This window comes from Cynoglossus semilaevis, chromosome 4 (genome assembly GCF_000523025.1).
Source record: "Cynoglossus semilaevis isolate Cse_v1.0 chromosome 4, Cse_v1.0, whole genome shotgun sequence".
Classification (NCBI taxonomy): domain Eukaryota; kingdom Metazoa; phylum Chordata; class Actinopteri; order Pleuronectiformes; family Cynoglossidae; genus Cynoglossus; species Cynoglossus semilaevis.
In genome coordinates, this window is record NC_024310.1 from 17,660,879 (window position 1) to 17,677,125 (window position 16,247).

Genomic DNA, 16,247 nt, shown 5'->3' on the forward strand with positions numbered 1-16,247 from the left:
TAGTCCCTCTGTGTTCAAGGCCACATGATGCACTTCTCTCTCTGTGGCTAAAGGTCACTGGGGCTTGAGGGAGAGAGCTGCACCACAGGTTTGAGTTGCGTCACAGTCGGTATTGAATCAAGTGCACTCTCAAGGATCTTATTGCCTGCAGCCGTCAAGGCGAGGGATAATCTGCCCTAAGCAGCTTTCACATGATTTCACCCACAGGGAGGAATTTAGGAGAGGTTTGTAAACCTCTTCAGCCGTGGCCTTGGAGCCTCCTCTTGCTTTGACTCAAGAGGCGACCTGCAGACGCTACAGGACCACACTTCAAGATCACAACTGTTCATTTGTAAAAAAAAAAAAAAGGAAAAAAGGAAATCCTGCAATCAGGGAAAAAAAAATTAAAAGAAAGAAAGACTGCAGGTGGGGTGTTGGACTGTCAATGTGAGTCAGGTGGACAGGAACGGTCAGGCTTTACAGGCAGGGGACGGTGTCAATGACCTGATGTTTATACAAGATGTGACAGTAGTGCATGTTCCAAAGGGCACTGCAGCAGAGCAAAGCTTGGGGGAAAGGTTCACTGTGAATCTAGGACCTAATTACTCAAAGTAGAAAAAGCACGATTTGAAATTCAAAGCAAATAATCCAACACGGAACAATCTAGAACGTCCACACTTATTCTCAGTGTCGTTTGATATAAATAGAACAAATAACATTAAAACCATTGTCGCTTGCTATTAAACAAAAGCACAATTACGGTCTTTAAACACCAGAACACGAGGTTAAAAGAGCAGACAAATTTAGCTCATTGTGACTCTTGAATGAGTCGTCACCACCGAAGCCGAGGATATCAGCGTTTGTCCTTAACCCTTCAGAATAAGGTTCAAGAAGAAAAGTTGAAATGCGATAATGCTGTAAAATAGTAAAACGGACTGACTTAACACGTTGTAAATTCAATATTGTTGCTTTCTATGTAAAAAAAATATAAAAAATATAAACGTATATATACCAACATATGTACAAATATATACATACTATATATATTAAATGTATTCATAAATGAACCTATATATTCATATATGTTTAACTTTTTTTTTTTCTTTTTTTTTTTACCCAGAACACCTTTAATCAGGCTCCTGTTCGAAGAAGCCGTCTGCTCCTCTCCATCTGGGCGGCTGATTTCCTGCACAGCAGGATCAGGAACAGGCCACCAAGGTATAGTAGCAGTGGTGTGGGAAATCTCTGTGGATAAGAAGGAAAAAAAAAGTAATGAGGAGGATAGAACGGCACACACTCCTACATACAAAAGCCTCTAAGCCTTCCTCTATGAAACTGTACCCTTTGATTTTCCGTACACTCACCGGCTGACTCTGGTGGAGCTGACCAGACAGACGAGCCGCTGACCTGGAAGAAATGTGAAAATGTCAAACCCCGACTGCTGCGTGCACTGTCATGGCACACTGAGCGCTGCTTGGAAAAGGATGTACAACAAAGAGAGTGGAATAATACCGTGTCGGTGTTTCCCTTCAGCTACGAGAGTTTCATTTGTGACGGAGTTTAGGGAAATGTCTGCCGAGCAAATGGACATGACAGCGAAGACGTGGAGGCATAGACGGGGAGTGAAAGCCAGAGGAAATTACAAGTAGTTGATGAAGATGATAGCTTACTCCCCATGGGAGGAGAAGAGAGTCCCACCAGCCCTTGTAGAGTTAAGGGAGATCTAAGGGAAGGAGTTGAGGCCAGTGGAAGCATGTGTGTTAAAGCAGAGTAAGCTGGGGCATCTGGTTCTGTTAAGGCCCCCAGAACATTCCTTCCCTCTGTTTGACTCTGGCTGGCAGCTTTTAAAGGGACATGTTTGTTCTCATATCCTGCTTCAGGCATTGCCCTCTCGCTCTTGAAGTTTGATTTATTTCAGAGGAGGGTAACAGACGAGAGGCCTGTCAGTCTCTTGGACTCGCCGGCCGAACACTTGTTACCGTTTTACCGAGAAGAAGTTATGGTTTCCATTGCACGGAGGAGTACGAGCAGAAGCGTGCCGAAGAGAGCAGACGGCAGCTGCCTTTTATTCATGCTGTTTGTATTTTGGGAGTTTCATGATTCATTACAAACTCTTACGAAACCTTTAAAAGGTAAAAAGGGAAAACCTCGAACTCCCTTTGTTTCTAAAAGTGATACGTACTCAAAGTGGCTCAGTCGATAGCAGTTTGAGCCTTGGTCATTCATCTACTTTTCTCAGTTCCAAAATTGATCAAATCCCAATATACCGTAATTTCTAGACGATTGAGACTATTTTTTCACTTTTTTCCGAACCGTGCCTGTAACACGGCTGGTTACACGTTAGCTCTTTCCCGCTTTGGAGCCTCAGTCATAGTTGGAATGCACAGGGGAGACTTAGTGACCTGCTTCCTTCACTTTGTGCTTGTCCACAGCAGAGGTAAACAGAAACAGTCACACCAAGCACAACAGAACATAAACAGAGTTTTGACAGCTCCTGTATAACCAACTCACGCTCCAAACATGACAAGGCTCAAACTGCTCCCAACATTAGCTAGCGTTCTCTCTTGCATGCCCCACGCACCTATACGCAAACAGCCATTCAAAGACATACGCTACTAGTATAAGACACAGTAGCCTACCAGAAAAGTCAATAGTCTGTAAAAATCCATAAATTAGCCGCATCATTGTTTAAGCCGCAGTGTTAGGGCTTATAGTCCGGAGAGTTAAGGTAGTTCAATTGCAGGGTCCAGAGTGTCCATACTGGGGAAGGAAGTAGAAATAAGACTCCTTATGCACCATCGCACTTTATTTTTCTCAGGATGATGCAAACCAGCTGAAACAAAAACTCTGCCAAGACATTATAACAACGTGTCATTAAAGGGAAATGCAGTTGTCATAAGGCTAAGCTCTCTCTAATGAACAGGTTCCATGATGCAATGGGTTTGTTACATGAAGCAGCAGGTGTCATGGTATGAACACGAGCTCATGAACGTGCTGCACAAGTGACAAGTGAGGGACTGGATTTGGGAAAAGGCCAAAGAGGTTTGACGTGATGTTTGTCCACCGTCTGTGTGCGTGTGTGTGTGTGTGTGTGTGTGCCACAAAAAAGCGACAGTTCAGTCTCCGGTGCAGGAAAGAGCTCACCACAACAGTTCTTCAGCTGGCAGCTTTAGTTGGTACAGGAACACATAAAGCTTGCCAGTGAAGAACTGCTGTAGGTTAGCCAACGAGCATCTCACCTCACTGTAGAGACACCACCTGCTGGAAAATACGATCATGACATCGGACACCTGTCAATCAAGCAAAGACATCTTTAAAAACGTCCGCTAACATTAAGTACAAAAAAATAAAGCAACCATTGCTCATGTTTTATCTTTAGGAAATTTTTCATTGCTTTTATTTTGGCTATTCGAATAGAATATAAATTATTTTAAAAATGAGAACATTCGAATGCGGGAAGTGACTTTCGAACTTGCAACTTATGCATCAACGGTATTTTTACATTACAAGATGGCGCAAAGCAGCGCACCAGCAGGAAATCTCAACTCCTCGAAACCTAAAAAGTGTTTGGATTTCCAAAAAAAAAAAACAAACCAAAAAAAAATGTGATGAAATAACAAAGAGAAACAGTTATTTGCAGACTATGCAAGGCATCATTAAAGTACCACTCAACTATGACTGAGTTCATTCAATCGTATGCAGAACTGTTAGCGGCGGACGAAGACCTTGCTTGAATCAAGCAAGAAAAATTGCGTTTTTGCCCCCACCAGCTGCTCACTATAATATTTAGATTTCCCTCAAGTTTTATATTGCGTTGGTAAAACTTGTTACATATTTGGTTGGAGTGCCTTCTAGTGGACAAAAATGGAAGGAAGCAATGGAAATTCAATGTGATTTTGAAAAAAAAGTTCTCAGAAGTACAACTACACCAGTGCAGATGCTACCTTCAGTCGTAGCTTAAAGAAACTTTTGTTATGGTGAATAAGAGAGAAAAATAAAAGCGGAACGATACAAGGGGGGGGGGGGGTTTACGACATTCTTTTGTCCTCATTTAAGAAAGCTGAACTTTACTAAGTGTTTAAATGTGCATGCACACTTAAACAAACAAGTTGCGTGTGCGCACCAGCATGGAGTCTTCATCAGACATGCCAGCCTACTGTTTTAGCATTCTCTCTGCCTCTGCTTCTAATTGAATGCAGAGGTATTTGCTCGCTAAATATCTTGGCCTCTGGTTTCAGCCTGGAACTGCTGATAGAAAACAGTTCTTGTCCTGTGGGGCAGTTCACTTTACAGCAGCCATAGAGGCCTGAAAGAGATATTTTTCTTGCTATTTAGGCTCAGCTACTCCCCGGGGCGTGTTACTGCTTTACTAACATGTCAAGCATTTTGTTATTTTACCTTGAGAAAAAAAAAACCTCATTTGCAAATGAGTGTCTTTTTTTTAATGTAAACGTCAGAGCAACTAAACCGGGATTACGTTCTGTGCTGTTAAACAGTATTGAAAATCTAACCACTGCTTAATCATGTGCGACGACAAGAAAAGCCCATGATATGATATGAGGTCCTACGTGTCTTTTTCAGTCTGCCACTGTATAATTCTTAAGAGTAGCCGAAGATTTGTCTCGCCTGGACTTCAGTCAGCTGGATGAGCTTCAACTATTGCAGTCAGTCGCTCTGAAAAGCCTTCCCCTAGCAGCATTTCTTCTTTTTTTCTCGCCCAGTTCAAGGACAGGATTTTGGGCAAACCAGTTCTCAGCGGCTCAGCGAACCCAGCAACCTCCAGGAACTCGGCGAACCCCCATGCTGCTCCAAACAACAGGGAAAAGCTCTGGACTGCACAAACACACACACACACACACACGTTAAGGTTCCTTCAACTGCAAGTAGTTTGAGAGAAATCTGACTGTTCTTCTGGACAGCGATGTTGAACTCCAATCCAGAAGGATCCATTGTAGGTGTGTAGTGTTAGGGATGACACCCAGGGCAGAGGCTTTGCTTTTTTTCTCCCTTTGAGCAAATGCAGAGATGGTGAGCTTCTACTTGTTACGTGACAGATTGTGTTTTAACTGGCAGGGATAATAAGAACAGGAAGAAAGGTAAACAGATAGAGGGAGGAAGATGCCAGAAAATGAGCTGACAGAACTGACAAGGGATCAGCCCAGTTTAAAGAAGAACAGATCCTGAACCAGTTTGTAACACAGACCTGACACGAGATGACAGATCTGGCCTCCTTCTGGGGAATCACCAAACTTGAGAAACTGTCAGCTCATCTCCAAACTATTCAGTTCAAACTAAATGAGTCAGAGTTAATCCTGGAGTTCTAGTTTATGTTGATGCCAGACATAAAAATAAAAAAGGTTGTTTTAACTGCCGAAAGTGATGTATCATCACCAAAAGAAGGAATAAGTTTGTTTACAAATTAAGAGTTTATGACAAATTATTGATGTTATCTAATGTGCAGTGTTATTATAAATAAATATAAAATGATCAGGTATACATCGTGATGGCTTTTATCGCCACTATCCAAATGTGTGGATGTTTTGATGTGTGAACTTTTTCCATTCACCTTCATGGGAAAATGAATTAAAATACACTAATGTGTTTTTTAGGGTTGAAATCCAAATTGGATGGTTAAAATTCAAATCATTAAAACTACTGAGCACAGTATAAAACTATACTAATAATATTCTGAAATGTCTTTAAAAATAAAAGTTGAATCATAAATGAATTAAAATGCACTCATTTGCCCTTAAATACATGGTAATAACATTTTTAATGGTTAAAATTTAGAAAAAAAAAAGGCAACATAGTATACTGATAAGTTCCTGAGAAAAAAAAAGTTTTTTTGGTACGTCAACCATTAATCACAGTAATATACTACACTAATGAGATCCCGAAAAAGTCCTAAAAAAATAAAGGTTTCTCATAGATGAATAAAAATACAGTAATTTGCCTTTAAACATATAGCAATGACAAAAGAAATTCAGAAAAATATATTTTTTCTTGTATTTCAACTATTGATCAAAAGCAACATAGTATACTGATAAGTTCCTGAAAAAATAAACAGGATTTGTAATTCTTAGAATCCACATGTGACGTCAAGCCATTGTTGATTTGTTGGAAATCCCCAATATTCCTATGCTGCTATTCCCAGTATGTTAAGCATGTAGACTACATGCACAGAGTGGAGAACGCAGTGTACCCAGACGAGTGTTTTGCTTCACAAAAACAATTCTTCAGCAGTAAGTCTACGTACGAGCGTATGACCTCCCGAAAATGACTTTTCTCTACAAGTTTAATCAAATACTGTGAATGGGGCTAAGATCACGTACCGATCGCTCCCTATTGCATTTAGGAGACACCCTTATCCATTTCCATTGTGATGTAACTGTTTTAGTAGGGCGGCCGTGATTGTGGCTGTCCATTGTTTTCTCATTTTTTGACACATATCTAATCGCTCAAGTATGACAAAAACACAAACAGGAAAAAGGAACGATTACATCTGTGAATGTTTGCCATACGAATGTTGCCCTGAGGCTTCGTAAGGAATGATTTGGCAACCACAATCTTTCTATGGTACCCTATGACCTTTGTAAAGATTTTATTTCTCATCAAAGGTAAGATAAAAAAAAAAAGGAAAGAATCATAAAACATTTCTGTCCCATAGGGGGGGCAAAACTGCTTTAACGGGTCATGCATGGCATCGTATTCATGATAGCGATAATTCTGCACATGAACAATTATTAATGGGAAAAATGGCCAGTAGATGGCAGCAAGGCAGATTAGAGGATGCCAGCTGAAATAAAATCTCAAAGATGAAGAAGCTCGTAGTTTGGAGCCGTGTCTTTAAGAGGTTATTTTACCAAAAGCATGTTTTTAATCAGTAAAAACAAAAGTTTAGCAGAACAGTTTTACGACTCAATGAAGCATGTGTGTAGTTTTCATTTCTTGGGTGTGTCTTATATTTAAGCCTATGTGCCACTGGTTGAAGACTTTTTGGATCAGGACATTAACACTGAAGGATAGCGTTACCTCAGTTGCTGTCATTCATCACTGGCTAAATCTATTGTGAAATGTGCAATTTTAAAAATAATCTCAGGGACTCTCCCCAGGCTACGATGCTTTAAGTTTTTTTCTAATAACCTGCACTTGATTTCCAACGAACCACCAACATTCGAAATCCGACTCATGCCCTCGACAGTCCTTTTCCAACACAATGTTTTTATCGTTCTCATCATTGCAACACCCACGAAACAACACACAAAGTCAACTTTGCAGGGTGACATGGAGACCCGTGCTCGGCCCGTATCACTCTATCACAGCTGCTCATCAGTCACACCACAGGACCCAGGATGTCCAAAACTGGGATGCAAGCCAGTTGTGAGTGGGACCTATCAGTGCAAACGCATTCGCGTTGGCACATGCGCGCCGATGCAGTGCTGTGTATGCATGAGGCATGCGAGCTAAATACATGCATGGATGTGCGGAGACCAGGATGGGGGGTGGGGGAGTCCACACCCTGACTCAATGCAGCACAACCAGCGCATTCTCTCAACACGCGGCATGTGAACGATCAAATATCACGTTGCAATGGTGAAAGTATGCATATGTGTAGGAGTGGAGCCACATTCTCCCTGGTTTATAACCTTGATTTGTGCGTCTGCTTTACTGGGGTATGAATCGATGATTGAAACGAGAGCAGGAGAGTACATGGGTGTTCTCTAACTGTTGACTGAGACTGTGAACACTGCCTTCATGTGTCTGGTGTGAGGTTGAGCCCGGTTCAGCTGTTGCATGGACAGGAAACATTCAGTAATCTCAGGGGTAAAAGGTTCCTTGTTATACTTAAGGGGGTGGGGGTGGGGTGATGGAGTCGGAGGAGAAGGATGTACTGAAATACGGCATTAAGGGTGGAGCTTGTAAGACGCAGCGCGTGGCTCGGACACGTGTGCACACCTTTGTATCTCAACAAGGAAACGCCCGCTGCCCCTTGAACGCCCCGAAAAAACGTGGGTTTCGTCACGACAATCCAACAATCTGCCAGCAATTTTCCTATTCAGTCATTCCGCACGCAGATGTGTTTTGCAGTTTGTTTCCGACCTTCTTTTGATCCCGAGAGCTCAGCTTGTGAATTCTCCGACTTCCTGAGTGATGTGAAATCAGCAGGTAGGAAAAAAGGAAATGGGACTTCCATTAAAAGTCCCGTCAAGTGTCCTGCAGGATTTTACGCCGAGCATCCGAGGGGGTGAAAAAAAGAATGTGGTGTCAACGCATGTGTGTGAAGAAGAAGAAAAGGACTCAAGATATTATCTGCATCAGCGGTGTTATATAACAACGGGCCGACGACCGGGTCCTGGTGTTTCCTCCAGCGCAGATGACAAAATGACACAGCATGACTTTGATTAACATACATATGTGGTTTTGCTGTTACGATGCTGATGATCATATATCAATCCATTGAAAAGCAGAACTCACAGTGGCTCTAGAATAGTTCGCCGAGACCTAGAAACAGAGGGGTGGAAGTCATGGCTGTGAATGCCTGTAAAGGTGCCCGGCACAAAGGGAAGATTTGTGCGCTCCTTCTGGCTGTCATCTCTTCCTACCACTGGGAAGAAGAGTGTCAAAGAGAACATTGTGTCTCTTTGTATCTGTTTGTGTCCATTCCCTTTCTCTGGGTAAATGTCCCTATTTATCAGGCATTTATCATATATACTGTAAGTAGCTGCCAACGCCTGGTACAAACCAGAGAGTGTTGTCCCTCTTCTGACAGTTCCAACCCTGTTGTCGCCGTGAAAAGTTGTTTTATGTAAATATACAGCAGCCCTATAGGCACGGAAACGTCCACACTGCCTCTGCCAGCTCCATGCAGTGGGCCGACACTGTTGGTGACTAACCGGGTGAACACAGCGGTGCATTTAGCAGCTTAACAGCCAGATATTCCCCACAGGAGTAGGTGGAGACCGAAAAACAGAGAATGAATATGGGACTCAAATTCATCAGGAGACGGCCACAAAGGGATGCTAATGCTAATGCGCTGTATTGATTGCTCAAGAAGACAATTGCTCTCTCCACAAAGTGAAAGATGATACGGTCATTATAGGAAGTCCACAAGATCATTTGTTGCACGTTTTACCTAAAAGACACAAGCCAGTATTTATATTTTAATTAAATAAATTAACTAATAATCAAAAGAGTGGAAGAGACCACTTGGATTGAGTCTAATCCTAGTAGTGTCCCCTGATTAGATGTCAAGATAACAGTAAGTCCATGTTTTCCCACTATAGTCATACTGGATGAAATATAATTTTTTTAAAAAGAAAACATGTACATGAAGTGTTTGTGCATTTTTTTTACTTTCAAAAATCATCAAGTGGGCCTGATTGAACCCCCATAGCGGGCCGATTTTGGCCCGCGGGTCGTATGTTTGACACCCAAGTTACCAATTAAGTCTAAATTTAGTCCAACCCATTAAAATTATCAGGCCAAAAGACCTTTTTTTTTACATAAAGGTACAACTACAAAAAGTGCATATAAAAATAAACCTTTAATTTATCTTTACTCCAAAGACTTTTCTACAGCGTCACCTTTTATACTTATTCTGTATCGTTTTTATAGGATTCCAATTCTAACTATGGTAAGCACCTAATCTAACAAAACGCTAGCGTATGCACGTGTGCGTATGTGTGCGTACAGGCCTCTGACGAGATAGAGAAGAAGGTTTCCATAAGTGTGTGTATCTATGTACTCGTGTGTTTCCTGCTGTTCTGGCCCCAGCTGTACCTCTATGGCCTAAGAGCACAAAGCTCTACAGCAACAGCGCAGAGAAAATTACTTTCACCCTGAGCTAGTGAGCTGGAAGTGCACTGTGGACCGAAGAGTCGCACATATACGGCAACAAACGCTACCGCCACAATAACATTAACATTAATAACACAACAAGCAATTAAAAATATGCACCTATATTTTTTTCCAGCTTATGAAACACTACCGTTACATAAAGGGGCTGACAAATGGATTTTCCTTTTCTGTGGGGAGGTGACAAAAATTTGTATGTAGGTGATATTTAAAACAATTGACAACTGCAGGATTTTATATGACAAATACAGAGACGATACCAGAGACGTAGCTACGGCTTATCTGTAAAAATCAAAATAAACCTTTAATCTGTAAAAATCTAAATAAACCTTTAATCTGCCTAATTTGCAGTATATTCCGTAGATCTTACAGTATGTTTACCTTTCCATGATCTCTCTATCTCCACCCTCCCTTCCTCCCTCACACTTTATTGAGCCTGTCCTCCTGTACCTCCAGAGATCCCATCTTCCCTTATCACTCTTCCACCTCCTTCCCTCTCCTTTGCCCTTCACTATCATCATTTTTCCCCTCTACCATCATTTTATCCTTTCCTCCCTTTTTTTCCACTCTGCACTCCTCTCCCTCTACCTCTCCTTCTCTCCCCCCTTCTCTCTCTGCGTCTTCAGGTCGGTCAGTTTAGCGAGGCCGAGTTACATTCCTAGGATGCCTGCTACATATGGTCCACATTCCAGCTGGTCTGCTGAGAGGCCCACCGCTCCTCACCACTGGCCCTGCAGAGACCAGCCCACAGCCAAGTGTTCTACAGCAACGCTTCAGCCGCATGTGTGTGCGTGTGCGGGGTTAGACCTGGTTTAGCCTAAACTTAAATCATTAGCCTATTACATTTACACACAGATCGGTGCAGCACAGTCCCGTTTACGTCTTTCTACCCTCCAGCTACTCATTTTTGGGCTCTTTTGTGTTCAGCACTGTTCGAATTTTACAAGTCACAATGGTGAGCAATTAGGTCACCAGTAGAAAAGTGTGAAAAACTAAACCTGGGAAAACCGTGGGAAAACCAAAACCTAAAACTCACAAAAGACGTATGTTGTGTTTCGAAGCGAGTACAGAAAAAAACAACAAAAAACTTCTTAGTCCTGCATTCTTTTCCTGCTGGAGAGGACTTTTCCAGTAGTTAGATGTACATGTGTTGTCCATCTGAATATGTTTTCCGGTCTGGTCAAGTACACACAGCCGTACTGAGGTTCACTCTGCATAATTAATACTTACATTCTGTGTCATAGATCTGTTAACCCTGTGTCAACAGCACATACTGGTACATTTTTGCAATTACTTCACAGGAACATTACTCCTTCCTTTGGCTCATGCAGCCCACCTGCACAGCTGCAGCGTTGATCCAACCACCAGTACGTTACAACCGTTCCAAATTGCACGCACAAACACAATATTTAAATGCTATTCAAACGATGTCGGATTGGATCTCAGCCTGCAAGAAAAATTAGCCCAGGCTTGTTAAAGTTATTCCCACGAGGCAGCCTGGGTGTGGCCATGAAAATGTGCAACCTCACTGCAGCTACCGCATTTCCACCGCCGACCCTCCCCTGCCCTCTCTGATTGACCATCAATAACGGTCGATGTTCATTCATGCTCACTCGCAGCTAGTGACTCACTTGGTGCGCTAGTCATTCACAAGCTCAAGTTAGCAGAGGAGCAGAGTGACTCACCGAAGGACACGGTTTTTATAATCGACTGAAAATGATCCATGTCAGTGACACTGATGTGAAAAAGGATAAATATATATATTTATATATAAGTTAAAAAGTCCTATAAAGCTTAAGACAACATGCAGACACAGATAATAGTCATTGTTGCATAAAATGTAAAAAATTAATAAAATAAAAAAGGCACTTACACAAAGACTGAAGCATTTTGACATTGAATGGATAAAAACCACACAACATTTCCATCATTCTGCCCTGCTCCATGCTCTTTATGTTCGTGTCTGCGTCTGGGGAGTGGCACCACAGACGTCACTGCTGAACGTCTGTATTAATCACATCTGTCCACGCAGAGATAATACACATGCACAGGTTTGTCCAGCATGGAAAAATATAATCACCGAGCAGACTAAGGGGAGATGACAAAGGAAAGAAAGAAAGGAGTATAAAATAAAAAAAATCAGAAGAAACTTGTAATTAGCAATGCGGTGATACACAGTCATTATTCTCTAAAAAAAAAAAGTGCAAAATTATTATAATTTTCAATAACGTGGCACTTGAGGACATAGTTGATCACGGCCTCTTAACACTGCTTGGATGGAATTAAGTTAGGACATGCATTAGGTTCACTATCACACTCAAGTACATTGTTGCAAATAGTCCGCAGCCTCTTCTGGGCACTATTCTTTAAAAGAAAAAAAAAAAAATCACACAATGTGCCATTGTACGCAAAACCACCGAGTTCTTATGAACACGTTATCACACTTTATATACTGTATTCGGAAAACTAGTTTCAACATAGCACTTCCTACATGGAATGTGGGTGGGGTGGCTGCAGAGACGCAACAGAGGTTAATTCTCAATTCACAAAAATTTACAAAAAATTGATTTTTAGACAGACATTCTAGATGCCTACATCCTGATGAAGCAGATCAGAGCAGACTGACTGTCCTGCAGCATCATGTATAATTCACTGTTCATAACATGACAATATGAGAGCAGACCGGCCACTCATAGGGAGTGTACATGCAACATGGGAAGCTTGGAGTGAATGGTATGTGGCTGGTTTTGTCCAGTGCGTGACTGGCCTAGAGAGTGCAGCGTGATAAGGCCACGGCTTTACTTTTCACAAGCAAAAACCCACTAAATGAATCTCTCACGAACCTACGGTCCATGTGGGAAACAGCATCTGCTACATGTGTGCAAAAATCAAACCTTAAATCATCAGTAGAGACCACATCTTTGCTTTCATTTTGCAGATAAAAATCTGCTTTCTCTAAAAAAAAAAAAAAAAAAAAGAAGAATGAGCTTTGAACCCAAGTATGTATACAGTAATCTGACTAATGTTAGCGGGGTGGCTAGCTAATGCGGAATTCTTTTTAAAGAGACTGCACGGCAAAAATGTTTGACATTGCTGTACGATGCATTTACATACTTAACAACCCATAGGAAATACGCTGCAAGGTGAGTGACAGTTTACATAGTCTGTTTAAGTTGGCAACAGGTTGATAAGAGCGGAGCAGCAACCTTGCTGACATGTTTAAAAAACAAAAAAAAAAAGATAAGCAATAAAAACAAGTTAAATAACACTTGACATTTAAACTACCCACTTGAATGAACTTCCTATTTTTATTTTTTATTTATAAAAAGTCAACTCTTACCTGTGGGAGTCCTGGTGGCAGATCATGACAGTGTTAAAGTTAGTAAGTAAAGAAAATTTAAAAAAAACCTAGGCATTGGGATGAACTGAATTGTGGAAAAAGGACATAAGACAGGCCTGAAAGGGGAAATTAATGACGCGGGGAAAGAGAGAGAGGGCGAGAGAGAGACATAGGGAAAAGAAGAGAGAGGGGGGGGCGCAACTCTCCACATTCATGTTGCGCTGCAAAGGGTGGGGCCTTAAGGAATTCTTTCTATCTGCTTTTCTCTGGACTTTGAGAGCTTATCTTAATTAGGCTGCAGAACGGGTCAGTGTGACGGCGCACTCAATTATGATTGAGTTAAAACGCGTCTCATCACCACACAATGAGTGCTCGGATGGTTCTTTGACAAGTCGCACGCACACGCACGCACATACACACTACTGCTGTAGACACCAACTCTTCATGCGCTTACCTTCCTTCCTTCTTTATTTCCTTCCTTCCTCCCTTCCTCCCTTCTCTCCCTGCTGTATTTAGATTCATTCAACGCCCTAAGAGCCTGCCTGCCTGGCAAAGGCGACACACCCTCCCCATCATATCCAGGCTGTATCGCAGTCAGGATTATATAGATCGTATACAGGCCTGGATAGCTCCATGTACACGCTGTCGCGCTATTGCAGCTTCTATTAGGTAGTTTTAAAAATTTATATAAATTAAAGAAAGAAATTGAACGCCTTAGCCTCCAAACCTATCGCTTCCTGACTCGTGTTGGCTCTATTTTTTTTTTTTTTTTAAGAAAGTTTTCAGAAGGGATATGGACAGTCGTACTTACTTAGACTGAGATGGATCCACAGGCTCCGCCGGCGCTGCTCGCTGTGCCAATTACGCGTAGTTTGAGGCTCAGATCTGAGGATTATCATTAGGTTATGTTCACACTCTTCTACCCCACGCCCAGTTTGTCTGTGGCATTCGGCAGAGCAGGCTACTGTAAAGTTGCCACGTCCTTTACATTCACACACGCACGCACGCACACACACACACACACCTCCTAAAACCGAACCAAATATCAACCCGGACAAAAAAAAGGGAAACCAATAATCGACCTCATTCTTCCAGTGCGCAAAAGTCCCATCACCCTGGTCTATAACGGATGATTCAGCCCATCAAGATGACAAGACATCTGTTATGTAATATCGTCACCGAGTAAAAAGACCGTAAAGCCACTGGTTCAGCTAAGACTCATATCCTGACTGCTCACCGACGAGGAGAAACGACGGCTTTTGGTAAGAATTTTTTTTCTTCAGAAGCGTGACACAGACGCTCAGCCACACCTTAACTCTCAATCATTTTTTCCTGACACTTCCAGAGATTTCGACGAGGCGCCCAAGTTCCCCCTGACTACACTGCGGCTCTTTGCCCATCAAGCAATTTCTACAGGAAACCAGACCAAAACGTTCTGATTATCCAGCTGGCTTCTCCGACCAGGCGCTGTCTCTGGCTCCCGAGGACTCCCTTCCCGATCTCCCTCTCCCTCTCTCTATCCGTCTCTCTTTCTGGTCCAACTCCTCTCTTCAAACCGGCTTCTCACTCCGATCAGCTGGCAGGACTCTGATGTCAGAACAAGGCACCGACCAATCAGAAGCAAGCCGGAAAAGTCATCGCTGATGTCCTGCTATAGACGCACAGCCACGATCGGTCGCACGGACCAATGAGAGCTCAGATCCCAGTCGAGGGGGGAAAAATGGGCGGATACAGAGAAGGCTGTCCAATCGCTGGACATCCGCCCAAGAGAGGCGTTTTATCCTGTGACCTATGAGGCGTTGGGAAGTATTACGTGTGAGGCTGATGAGAAGTTTTAAGAGGAGCAGGCGACAAACAAAAATGAAATTCCATTTTAATGGACGAAGGAAATATTTTGAACCTATGCCCCTGTGTCATGACCAGTCAGCAGGGGAAAAAAACCCCATAAAACTAACAAAACAGATATGATCTCAGCCTGTATACAGCACATGATCAATGATTTAATATATTGGCTATTTTATTTATTTATTTTGATGAAGGAGGAATTCACAAAATTGTTCTATAACGTTTTTAGAACGCAAATGTCTTTTGCCAGCATAGCGTTACAGCCAGTTTTATGTTAGGTCTATGGCAGGGGTCATCAACATGGTGTCCAGAGGGACCTGGTAGACCCTGTGGACTACCTTAGGTTATGTTCTAAATATAAAACTAGTCAACAAGAGGGTCAAAAATTGTACTGTTACTGTGCTTTTTGAATCAGCTCCACTTGCAGTGATATTCAGATGGTAAGAAGAGTGTCTACAGTTGTATGTCCCAGAACAGGAAGTCTATATCAAACAAGTAGCTCTTGGTATTACTAAGTGCACTTGAAGTAGCGCTCAGTTTCTAAAAGGTTGGTGACCCCTGGTCTATGTTATGGTTCAGCGTAAGTGTCTTAGTAAAATGATTCCACTTTTAATTTTATTTGCATTGAACTAAATTAAGCTAATGGTTTTTCCCATTTGACAGGAAACACTACAGTATGTAGAATATGTTTGTATTACCGTAGTAAAGCCTTTTTTTTTAATTTATTTTGTTTGATTGATGATAACAGTGCTATACAATATAGCCCACGGTTGACAAAGTCATTTTTTGTGAGGACAAAAGATAACTGAATGTCTTACTCGCAGTTTTTATCAATGTCCCATGTCATAATTGTATACTAGTTGAGTATCAAGGGAGAGATTAAAAAAGGTTTCCAAATGCGAAAAAAGGGAACTTAATGGGACGTAACTTCTGCAGAATTGTTACATTTAATGGTACTTTCCCAAGAAAAATACCAGAAATGCAGTTGTTAAACATGACACGCAGAAATTCTAAAAATACATATCGTGTTAAAATAAACTTTAAAAAAAAAGGAATTATTATGTTTGATCAAGGACTTGCATGCTCTTAAAACATTAAAGAGAAAAAAGAAGAAAATCCCCAAAAATTAAAGCCTCATGCCGAACCCAGACGGACGCCAAACACCCAACACTCTTGATAATTCTTGGTTGTTTTCAGCATACTTTAGCATCTTTAAAAACAAACACGG

General features: G+C 41.8%; 1 long non-coding RNA gene across 1 annotated transcript; it reads right to left on the reverse strand.

Annotated features, from left to right (window-relative positions):
* Positions 1-1,082: 1,082 nt before the first annotated feature.
* Positions 1,083-16,163, reverse strand: LOC112486935 (uncharacterized). The gene is made up of 2 exons (XR_003049537.1): positions 11,708-16,163; positions 1,083-4,812 (listed from the first exon to the last, which is right to left on the reverse strand). It is a non-coding gene; the product is annotated as an uncharacterized LOC112486935 (long non-coding RNA).
* Positions 16,164-16,247: the final 84 nt, after the last annotated feature.